Raw genomic sequence first — 12,148 nt, 5'->3', positions numbered from 1 at the left:
GACTTTCTGTCCTCAGAGACTTCCTCTTCCCATTACTAAACAAGTCCACAGTTTCTCTTAAGTAGGACTGCAGGCTGTCCAAAGCCAAACAGGGAGATAACCCAGCCCAGGGGTTATCACCTTCCCTGTGCCACCTTGGCTCTGTGTCTATATTTGGCAGGCTATCACTGGGGAGTTTGTTTCTGTTGGGACTGTAGTTTGGAGGTCCTGAGGCTGGAGTGTAGTCAGGAAGCTGTTGGAGGAATCCTGTAGCATGCTGGCTCCATTTATCAGCCTGTAGGCCCTCCTCAGGCCCTAGGCCTTGAAGTCGCAATAAATATTGATTTATTCAGGCAAATCGATGTGTTTCTAAGGATCTGGATCGATAGCAAAGTTACAAGGATCAGGGCAAAGTCACACACGTGTCCAGTTCTAGTGTTAAGGAAGACGCAGGCAGAGGCTGAAATGGGATCTTCCACTATCAAGGGTGCCAGGAAGTTATCAGAGAAGGGGCCTGGCAGATGCTACCGTGGGGCTTATGGGCATTATCTGGGCACATGTTCTTCTGTCTGCCTGGACTTGACATATGCTTAGCTCCCAGCTGCTTTTCTGTCTCTTGCTACTGTCTAGGCATGAGGATCTGGGTAGGTTTTCTTCGGTGGCCTTGGGTTCAGGCCAGTGCAGATCAAGCTAATAGGATAGCTTCCCTTGGGGCCTTGTTTTGGCTCCTGGTCCTTTGAGATTACAACTCTCTCACCCCTAACCCAGCAGCTCTTTACTCTGGTCCTGTACACAGAAGGCCTGTACCCCAAGCACACACCAACAGGCAGCTGCATCTCCTTGCTCAAGATTCCTCTGACTGTCCTCTGATCAAGCTCAGCTCGGGGAGGCTTAGGGACCCCACTACCTTCATCGCTCCTCTACCTTGGGGTATATATCCTGTCTTTGTCTAGAACTGTTGTCTTCATCTCTCAGTCTACATCTGCCTGTTTCTTCTCCCTGCTTTACCCTTACGAGTTCCCCTACCACCTCTAACCATTCTCCCCAAAGGGCAAGTTTGGGGACCAGGACCTTGAGAGGATGCCACCACAAACTTCCTCAGGGGTGAATGAGTGTGGTGTGCTGCAGGCATGCCATGTGGATGGTGGGTGTACTGAACCCTGCTTCCCCTTCCATTGTCTCCCCACCTCCATCACCCTTGTTTATAATTGCTTCTCATGGCTCTGGCACACTCTGCCATGCTTCCTGCCCTTGAACATCAAGGCTGGGTCTTGTGTGTTCTGCTCCGGTGGGGCCACTTTATTTATGAGAATTTGGTGAATGCAGATGTACTGTTTCCAGCTAATAGCCCCAAATCACTTGTGCTGCCCCATTAGCAGGGAAACCGGTCTGTGTACATTACACACCATCTAAGTGGGAGCCCAGGCAGCAGTTTTATGACCCTATAAAACTTTGGGAGTTTATTGCTATTGAACAAACATGTAATCCGATGCTTCAGGTTCAATATATGTAGCCAGCAGCATTCAGAGCCAGCTGTGGCTGTGGCTCCCATGGCCAGATTGAACTACGGACATTCAGGGGCTTTGGAGCCGATTGGAGATTGATCGGTTGTAGGACAAGGGGAGGATTTATGGCGGCTGTGTGGGGTTGGTACTCCAGCATATTGAACAGCCCAAGGACAGGGAAGGGGAGGGGAGCTGTCTGGGACCCAGGGTGAGAGGCTGGTCAAAGGATGCCTGCAGCAAAGAAAGCAAGCAGAGAGAATGGGCCCAGCATAGCTCCTGGAGAGAAGGGGAAAGGTACAGGCTAGAGAGGAGTCATTGGCTAACTCTCACTCATCCAAGACCTTCGCCTGTCTTCATCTATCTCCCTGTCAATCTAACTAGCCCTCAATTATTCATTCATCTGCCAACCTGTCCAACCATCCATGCATGCATGCATCCACCCATGCATGCATCCACCCAGATGTACCTCCATACTGTCCATCTGATTAGCCATCACTTTATCCCTGGTTTGTCTCTCTTTCTATCTACCCATTCACTTATTATCCACCTATTAGTTGCCCATTCACCCTTCTACCCATCCACCTGTGGAGTCATGTGTCTGCCCACCCACCCCTTCACCTCCTAGCCTCACCCATTTGGCTATCCATCCTCCCAGTTTAGAGCTTCTTACCCCACCCAAGAACAGGGTTGTCCTTCCAGTCCCAGATGACCAGAGCCTGGAAAATCCACAGTGGCTTATTCCACCATCTAGAAGATCCTGGTATCATTGTTTGATTTTGACCAGGGTATTCCCCAGAATTTCATTCTTGCGTCTACATTCCATGTATATGTATATTTTTAATGATTTATTTTTATTTTATGTGTATTGGTGTTTTGCCTGCATAAATGTCTGTATGAGGCTGTCAGATCCTCTGGAATTGGAGTTATAGACAGTTGTGAACTGCCATGTGGCTGCTGGGCATTGAACCTGGGTCCTCTGGAAGAGCAGCCAGTGCTCTTACCCACTGAGCCATCTCGCCAGTCCCATTTTAAAGAATGGAAATCCTCACTGCTGATGGCGGTTTACTTATTGCCTCCCAGCCTTGTCCTGTGCACACCCTTCCAAGTTCATGCCTCTCCCAGAATGGCCATTTTTTTGTGTTTATCTCAGGTGAGGTTTTATCAAGAATGTTTTTTAGGTGCTGTTTCCGGCTCTGACTTTCCTAGCATTGAGGCTGCTAGCCCATGAGTCCTGATCTGGCTCTCTGTGTACATGTTCGGTCAGCACAGAGCCAGGAAAGGCTGTTCCTAGGATGAAGGGTGACTGATAACCTCTATCAGTTTACAAGCTGACTGGAACCTCAGAACAAGAGAGGCTACTGCCACACAGGCAGAGAGGCCAGAATGTTGCTGTATGTGTGTGTGCTCATATTTGTGTGTGAGCACATGTGAATGTGTGTGTGTGTGCACGTGTGTGAGTGCATGTGTGTGCACACGTGTGTGAGACATGTGTGTGTACATATGTGTGTGTATGTGCATGCACGTGTGCATAAGTATCTCTGTGTGTACACAGGCCATATGCTTTGTTTCACCTGCAGTGCACACACATCTTTCTCAGTAGTTTTGCTTCAGCATAACTCACACTGTGGTAATGGTATTAATTTTTTGTCGTGTCAGTGTCAAGCATTTACCCTGCATGCTGCTCATCCTTTGCCTTGATGTTTCCTTTGGTGCTGAGAGTTTAGCTTTCACACAAAGTGTACTCATCTAGGCTTTTTTTCTTAGAAAGTTCTTTCCCACTGGGATTCGGCATCTATTTCCCTCCTTTTTTTTCCTTCCTGTTCCTTTTAATGGTGAAGTTATTTTCTGTCATCTCTGTCTTACCTGCAGCCCACACAGTGAGGTACAAACTCTGCTCTAAAGGCCTCCCTGCTTATATCCCCATCACCTGACTGTGTGTGTCCATGCCCCTGGGGCTTCAGCACATTTATTTGGGCTCCTGTCTCTAAGAGTGGCCCCAGCCTTCCTCAGTGACTACAGAGGTTTTATCCTTGTTTCCATGGCCACTCTGTGGATGAAGAAGACAGATCAGGTCCCTATGGACTCCCCCTCAACTCTACTGCTTCCCTACCTCACTAGCATCCTACCTCCATTCTCCTGAATACTGGACATGGTGCCAAAATGTATTTCCTGCAGAACAGCCTTCATGGTACCCCACTCATATACCAGCCATCACTCTGAGAATGTTCTAGAAATACCAGCTTCTCTCACCATTCCTTCTCTCACCCCCAGTGTCTGGTTTTCAACTCTGTGTCATTATCAGAAAATGCATGCCCGGGCTCCCTAGCTCAGTTGGCAGAGTGTTTGCCTAGCACACACAGAGCTCTGGGTTTTACCCTTAGAGCTGCATAAAACAGGTGTGGCAGCAGACATCTGTAATACCAGCATTTGTGAGCTGGAAGCAGGAGGTCAGAAGTTCAAGGCCATTCTTGATTCCATAACAAATTCAGGGCCAGCCTGGAATACATGAAATCCTGCAGAAAGGAAGGAAGAAGGGAAAGAAAGAAGGAAGGAAGGTAAGGAGGGAGGGAGGGAGGAGGGAGGGAGGGTCTGTAGTGCAGGTGAATATTAGCAAAATTGTGACAGGTCTGCCATCTCTCAGTAGTTTCACTTCAGGCAGAGAAGAAAGTGGGTGAAGGACATTAATAAGGAAGGCAGGTAGCATGAGTCAGGATTCCCCCAGGAAACTCTGTGTGGGAAGGCAGAAAGGACCAGGGCTAGATCTGACTCTTGAACAAAGACAGAGACAGCCTGGCTTCTGTGTCACTCATCTGTATGTTGTGATGCAGCTATGGATAAGTTGGGGACAGAGTTAAAGTTTCTGTCTCCCTACTTTTGGCCAAAACTTTAAGTAAATTAACCTTTTAATTTCTTTTGATATGTTATACTGTTTTCTCGTAATTTGGATGAGTATTTGGGTCTAGAACCAGATTTAATAGCCTGGGCTCCAGTGACGGAGCATGCCAGGACACACAGAAACAGTTATCTGGTTGGTGTCTTTTGGACGTCCCACCCCCAGAGTTTTGTTTGTGACTCACTGTTCCTGAATAGCTCCACCCTAGGACATCCCTATCTGGTGACTTGTTGCAAGTTACCGTACACGTGGTATAGCACAGAGCCTCATAATGACTGACTAGCCTTGTTTTTTGGCCACAAACCCCATGATTCCAACTTGGCCTGTCATTGGGAAGAATAGAGTCCTGTGTCTCTACTGGATCCTGGCTCAGACACCAGCACGGAACGGTTGTTTGACGGTACAATAGAATCAGAGGCCTAGAAGTAGGAAAGATACAGACTCCCTATGTGCACAGAGAGTCTGGACAGGGAGAGCCCCACAGCTAGAGTAGAAATTCCCAGAGGGTGAACTTGTGCATCACCAGGGCAGTCAAAGTCCCAGGGAAGGTACTGGAAGGTATAGGCTCCCAGCAGGGTCTGAGAACTGGGTGAGCTACCAGTCAGAATAGGGGCAGCCTAGGGTGCTTGAATCAGGCAAGCAGCAGGACCAAGCTGTAGAAACAGTGGCTACATCCAGACTAGTTGACAAGTGGAGAAAGGATCCGTCTCAATTAACACTAGAGTTGGACCCAGGGTAATGTCCCTCAACTTATTAATGGTAATTGCTGGGACATTGACCTTGCCCTGTAGAGGTTAGCAGAGTGGGAGTCAGGAGGGGGCTCTGGCTAGGAATCAGGTCAGCAGAGCTGCCACCAGCATGGCCCAGGTCTTGTCTTGTGTCTATCGAGGTTGAAGCAGGAGACACTGCAGGGATGGGGGTTGCTCCTCCTCAGAGGACAGGCCTCTGGGAGTAGGACTCAGCTCCCCTCTGCCTTTCCCCTGTCTCTGATTTTGCTTCCTAGTCCCTTTTGTCTCTGTTCCACTTCTTGCCAGAGCCATGCCAGAGTCTGTAGAGTTTGTGAAGTCAGTCAGCCACTCAACAAATGCTTCCCTGGTTATGTGGTCTGGGGAACTAATCTAGATTCTTCCAGACCTTGGATCAAGTAATCAGTTTTCCTGGGGACAAATGTCTTGCTGGAGGCTTGTAAGTGTCCCATCAGGGTGGCCTTGCAAGCAGGTGGCTTCATGCAGGATTCTAAACCAGTGGTTTTTGAAAGATGTGCTTGGAGCTACCTTTCAACAGGGTGACCAGGGATTGTTCAGCAGTTATCTGATATGACTGAAGGCATGCAGACAGCTCCCCTCTATATGTCTCGGTGTATCTCCTTGTCCCTTTGGAAGTCAGCCTGTGTGACAGGACCATGTCTGCTGGGACAGCCTCTCTTGCAGTTGTAATGGTTGGTAGGGCTCTTGCTGTCGTGGGGGTGGGAACCCGTGCAGTTTGCTCCGAAGTGTCTCTGCTGAGTTATTGGTTTAATAGCTAAGGAACGGCAGGGTGCCAGAAATGCTCCTCGCGGGCTCTGGGATCTGGGAGGGGGTCTGGGGCAGGGCCTATCATTGCCCTAGGGGTATCCTGCTCCCAGTCAGGTGCCAAGAATGCAGGCAGAGAGATTTATCTCTCTAGCTTTACGAGGCACTAACCGGAGAAGGCTGAGAGTCAGAAGCTGAATAATTGATTGTCCTGGCTTGCTGGGGGATGAGCTGGATTGAGAAGGTGGAGGCCCCACCCGTGCTGAAACCGTATTGAGAAGATGTGGTCACAGCCTGACTGGTGGACCCAAACTTGGGTACAGGGTCACAAGAGCCTTGGGTTAGTGTCAGAGGCTGTGATCCCTGGGTCACGCACAAGGATTCCACGAGTTCAAAGGACCATAGTGTTGGCTCCCCTCCAATCCCTTTACTTGCATGTATGTCCACCTTCCCAGCCTCACAACTCCATCAGCCAGGGCCAGGCTACCCTCCATCCACTCTCCCCATCACCCATCATCACAGGGAGCTTGTGCAGTCTCAGCAGGCTTTGTACTTGGCTTCCTGAGTGCTGAGAGATTAATGAAAGGCAGGGAGTGATGGGGCATTCTGCCACCTGGTCCTGCCTCCTTGGCCCTCTCCCGGGAGGACCCCAACATCTACACGGGTCTCAGCCCTCTCCCAGGAGGACCCCAACATCTACACGGGCGTGCCACCTCTTATTTTGTGCTCTTTCTTCTCTATCTTTCCCTGCCCCCTTCTCCAGCCAGGAGACTCTCAGTCTAGGACAGATTTCCTAGGGAGAGGTGGGCTGCCATGAGCCTGGGCAAGTAAGATGTACCTTAGGACCAACCTGGTGTGAGTCTGCACCCCCCCTCCCCACTGAGGGTGCCATCCCTTCCTGAGTTCTTGGTGACTATGAGCCTGTCCTGTCCTGAAGGGCTCACACCCTGTGCCCTGAAGAGGTCTTGCTCACAAGCCGGTGCCCCCTGCTCAAGCCAATGGGTTTCTCTCTGGCACAGGGCACCATTTGCTTGCTTTTTTTTGTTTTGTTTTTGTATTTTGTTTTTTGAGACAGGGTTTCTCTGTGTAGCCCTGGCTGTCCTGGAACTTACTCTGTAGACCAGGCTGGCCTCGAACTCAGAAATCCGCCTGCCTCTGCCTCCCAAGTGCTGGGATTAAAGGCGTGCACCACCATGCCCGGCTTGATTGTATTTTTATGAACAAAAATGCTATTCTCCCTCACTGGCTTTGGGAACATTACCGGGTCTGATTTGCAGTGCTTAGTGTCAGGACAGGACTGGCAAGAATGGATGTAGAGACCTTCCTGACAACCACCGATGGAAGCAGTGTTAGCCACACAATCCACTCCTAAGAGGCCCAGTGGATTCTAGCTCAGCCTGCCTTAGTCTCTCTTCCAGGACTGCCCTGCTGTTGCGGAAGGGCCGACTTGCATGCCAGCAGCCTCTGAGGTGTTCCCAGTTGCTGGACAGGTGAGACAATAAAATACTCAGGCACAAAACTTCCCACTGCTCATGCCCGGAGCTTTTGAGGGAGTCACTGGGGGGAATCTGGGTCATGGAGATACAGAGGAGGGGTTCTGTTGGGCCCCATATCCCCATGGGGGATTGCTACCCACTACCCTCCCTGGCTTCCATCATGACTTTAGTCTAGGGGCTTGGTGGCTGACCCTGATTGTTTTCCCCACTGTCTCTAGGAGGAGAGGCATTTGCTTGGCCAGGGTAACCAGGCAGATCATAGAGTTTGTTTTCAATTAATACTTGTTTAGCCAAGTTTCTCCTCCCCAAATCTCCCTGCTTGCAGGCAGGGCCGTCTCTTGGCCCGTGTGATCTGCTGAGCCCTTGCTCAAATATAAGCAGATTTGCTGCTTTCTAAACACAGCTAATCCAATTGTGCTCAAGGGCTGGGAGGAGGGCAGTCTTGGGCAGCAGGTGAGCTAGGATCTCTCTGGTTCTGAGGACTAAGGGCTGGGGACTAAGGGCAGCCAGAATCAGTCTAGTGGATTCACCATGGTGTCCCCTCCTTATTTGCCCAGAGCATCCTGTGGAGGGAGGGCAGCAGCCAGGACCCTTTAAACAAGAATTCTGGCTGCAGTCATGGAGTATGCTGTCCCTTGGATCCAGCCCAATCTGCTCTGCTGTGTCCCTGAAACCCCCCATCTCACATCTCTGGGTAATTTGATCCTAGGGATTCAGACACAAAGTCTCTTTGGTCCTCAACTCTATTTTCTATAGGACCGGGCAGGTTCCAGGAGTAAGGTGGGACCTTCACGTCCATTTCAGAAACCCGTAGCCAACTCATAGCCCTGCCCCCTGCCTAGCTTGCTTTGTTTGCAAGGGTACAGACCCAGTGGGCTTCTTATCCCAGAGCTGTTCCCTGTGACCTGGGAGAGGCTTGTGTGCCGAGTTCTGCTTGCCTGATGTAGGAGCCAAAAAGCTACCCTGAACCCGCACAGCTCCCAGCTGACGGATTCAATTCAGTTCCACAAATATTGACCCTGAGTCTAATCCACTCGTCCTCTAACACCGGCTCATTCCTCTGTGGGCCCTGTGTAGCCACTGCACATTCCATTTAATCCTGCCTGATGTTCCTGATTCCCAGTGAGGGACCTAGGCTTACTACAGCCATGGAGTAAGGGACAGCGCTGGGCTCTGACCTCTGTGTCTAGATTGGCCACTGACCTCCATGGAAAGCAATGGGGGTGTAAGGGGCCTGTGGGCCAGTTAGGGTGGGTGCTTCTGCCATCTGAGCATCAACTATGTCTGTTAGCCGAGTGGCACCGGAATCCTGCCTGTGTCCAAACTGGTTCAGCAGGCTGGTGTAGCTGGAGAACCTAGCCCCGGCTGGGGTGCTGGCTTGTGTGTGAGCTTCAATGTAGCTGTCGTGATGGGATGGAGCTGATACAAAGTTCTTCAGCGAGACCGATACAGGGAAGCTCAGGGAATAGGGCTCTAGCATGTACTCCAGGCTCTTCTGTCCCCTCCGCTTTCCTTCACCTGACCCCTCAACTCTGCCCTTAAAGGCTTTGCTTGGGAGTCTTTGTGGCTCCAAGGTCTGAACACTTGGTTCTCAGGTCAAGAGTAGACTGATAAGCACTCTGATGGACAGGGTCTGAGGCTTCGGGTGACCCTGGAGTGAGCTAGGACACTGGGTGGGAAGGGGTGTAAGGATATACACCGTGTGCTGAGGACCTGGGGCCATCCCTGGCCAGTCTATTACTGCCTTACTGACCTAGCTATTAGTATCTGTTGGACATTGCTGTCACATGGTAACCCCATAGCAGGGACCAGGACATTTATCAGAAATGGAACTGATGGATTAAGGTGGAACCGGGTGAATTGATTTTTTCCCCACGAGCACTTAAATACTGTTCTTTGTCAGATCTCAGGGTGGCAGAGACAGGGAGAGGGACTCCATGGTGAGGGAGGAGGGGACAGGTAGAGTATTATAGGACAGCTATGTGACAATGCTGAGGAACAAGGGGGTGGCTATGGCAGAAGACAGGAAGAGTGAGCTGGGTGATAATGGGGACAATAGCAAGCTTCTCTGATCTTTGTCAGAGGGACCATGACTGCAGAAACTTTTTCCCCTCTGGATTGGAGGCAAAGACTGAGCCTTCCCCGCACTGGCTGTGGGACAACAAACTACCCTTCTCCTGCTGTGTTCCAGTAGCCTTCACATAGTCCTAGGAAATGGAAAGCCTAGTGGTGTATTCATTCGCTCCTTCATGTGGCAGACACTACAATAAAGGGAGGCAAGAGGCAGCCAAGCCCAGGAAAGTGCAGACAGGGACGGTGACAATCCAGACTCATGTGTAGGGCGGTAGTCTCACTTCTTCCTACAGGAGGTCTGATGCTAGTGTGTGCAGGAGATCCACAGTCATAGTCATTCTGCAGGGCCGTCCCTGCTCAGCCTGCCCTGCTGTGCTCTGCCATTTTATTGTGGTCCCTGGTCTGCCAAGGCATAACTAGCTCTAACCTCATGTGGGCTACATGGGCAGGAAGGTCACGCTCCCATCTTAGTCCATGAATGTGCCCAGGGCTCCATAGGCATTGTAGTTCCCTGGCTGTGAGCTGTGCACAATGAATGGCTCCTAGGCAGCCAGAGTGGGGTTTCACTGTGCTCACCTTCTAGCCTGTCTCTGTGACCGTTTGCTTTAGTAGGAGACTGCAAGGAAGAGCAGGTAAGCCAGTACCAAGCCTAGTCTCTGTCAAAGGATGGCGCTCTCTACTGTAATGGGGTTCTTTTCAGGTTCATGGTGGCCCTATTTCTAATTAGACATGGAAGTGCTGAGCTGGGGAAGCAAAGGGCACCAGAGGGCTGGGGCCTGAAGCAGTTGCTAGGAGCTGTAGCTTTGGACACTGGAAAAGAGTATTCATCTCCCATGTCCACTCAAGACAGGGACTGGGCAGTGTCAGGTGGGAACTGAGGGTTGTCCAGGTATAGCCCATCTTGTCATGAGCCTCCTGTACCACCTGGGCTCTGAGCACTGATGCTGATGTCTGTGGCCAGAATGAGCAGAATGTGTGTGTGTGTGTGTGTGTGTGTGTGTGTGTGTGTGTGTGTATGTTTGTGTGTGTGTGCGTGCGTGCGTGCTGCCAACTGATGGTCTATTTTCTTTTATGTCTTCATCCACAAAACCAGCATGGCCTAGACATTAGGGCAGATGGACTCCTCTCCTGCCCCCTGCTGTTGGTGTGTTTTTGTGTGTGTGTGAGATCATGTGTCCCAGGCTGGCCTTGAGCCTGTCCTATATTGGAGGATGACATCTACTGCTTGTTATATATTGCAGGATGCTTTTACCTCGTGATTGCTAGGCATCTAGACATGTACAGCCATGCCTGGTGATGGGAGGAACTTACCTCAGGGCTTTGTGAAGGAACTAGGCAATCACTCCACCAATTGAGCTACATCCCTGCCCTCCTCGTTGCTTTGTGAGTGAGGATGAGGGTGGTATCTGGGGGCTGTGCTACAACCCCAAACCCTCCGTTCTGGAAAGCTGAGACCCCTGTCTCAGCTTTGTGTGATCCTGGGCTTCAGTCTAGGTGGAGGGTAGTCCCCAGCACTAACCGTTTCCTAACAACCTCTGGGCTGGGCTGGCCATGGCCATGCCTGGTGGGCTCAGTGCAGGGAGATGGGCTGAGTTTGCAGGTGGGCTGGGCTGGGAGGCCCAGAGGCTAAGCAAACAGCACAAACTGTAAATATGCCTGTTTGCTCTGCTAATCGATCTTGGCCTCTCCTGCCTAGCTAAGGATCTGCAGGCCTGGAGGCAGCAGGGGCTGGGCCTGGAGTCAGCTAACCCAGGAAGGGGGTGTATCCAGTAGACGATAGGTTGAGGAGCCCCCAGCACTGCAGCTGGCTTATCCAGATGCTTGTTTCCCGGGCCCAGCGGAATCCCACAGCTGCTGCTCTGATCATTCTAGGATAAGGTGGGGACAGGAACTTCTTGGCTTGCCTCTGTTCTCTTCCCCATGCCTGCTTTCCACAGACCATCTGTCCCTGTCTTCCTGTCCCTGCCCACTAAAAGTCTCTCTGCACAGGAGGCTCTGGCCTGGTGCAAGGAGAAAAACCTTAAGGTTGAGCCTCTGCTTGTGGCCAGGAGCTTCTGCAAGCCAGCCAGCAGGCTCATGCCTCCCTCGAGAGAGCTTGGGTCCAGCAACCGTCCAGGTCACATGAAGCTGGCAGCCAGCAATGCCAACCATCCAGTGCTCTGTGACTGAAGCTTGTGGGCATTGGTGAATGCACTGGCTATAGATCAAGTAACTTCCTTCCCTTCCTCTTCCTGACCTTTGTAGGAATCCTCTTCTCCTAAGCTGCCTGTGAGGCCAATGAGGCAGAGGGTAAGAATGGACAGTCTTCCCCTGCCTGGCCTCACTGGACGTTCTGATGATGCCTGAAGTCTGTGAGGGTCTGCAGGTCCCTCCACTGGATAACCAGGAAACCTGCCTGATGAACTCCTTTGTCTGGCTCTGGTGTTGGGGTCCCAGGGACCAATCATAGTTCTAAGTACTCAGTTTTGCCAGCTGGAGCCAGAGGTTGGGAGAAAGATCTCCAGAGAAACGTTTTCAGAGAGCCCAAGCCGTATCCTCCATCTATATCAGCCCCTGTCCATCTGGATGCCTGGCCTGGATTGCTCCATGAAGCCCCTCTTAATGAGGTCACCGCTATATACTTTCCAGTCCTGTGGAAATCTCAGGGATGAGTTTCCTGTCGGAGGGGACATTACTGCTGGCTTATTTCTT

This window comes from Mus musculus, chromosome 16 (assembly GCF_000001635.26).
Source record: "Mus musculus strain C57BL/6J chromosome 16, GRCm38.p6 C57BL/6J".
NCBI classification, from domain to species: Eukaryota; Metazoa; Chordata; class Mammalia; order Rodentia; family Muridae; genus Mus; species Mus musculus.
This window is presented reverse-complemented; position numbering follows the sequence as displayed.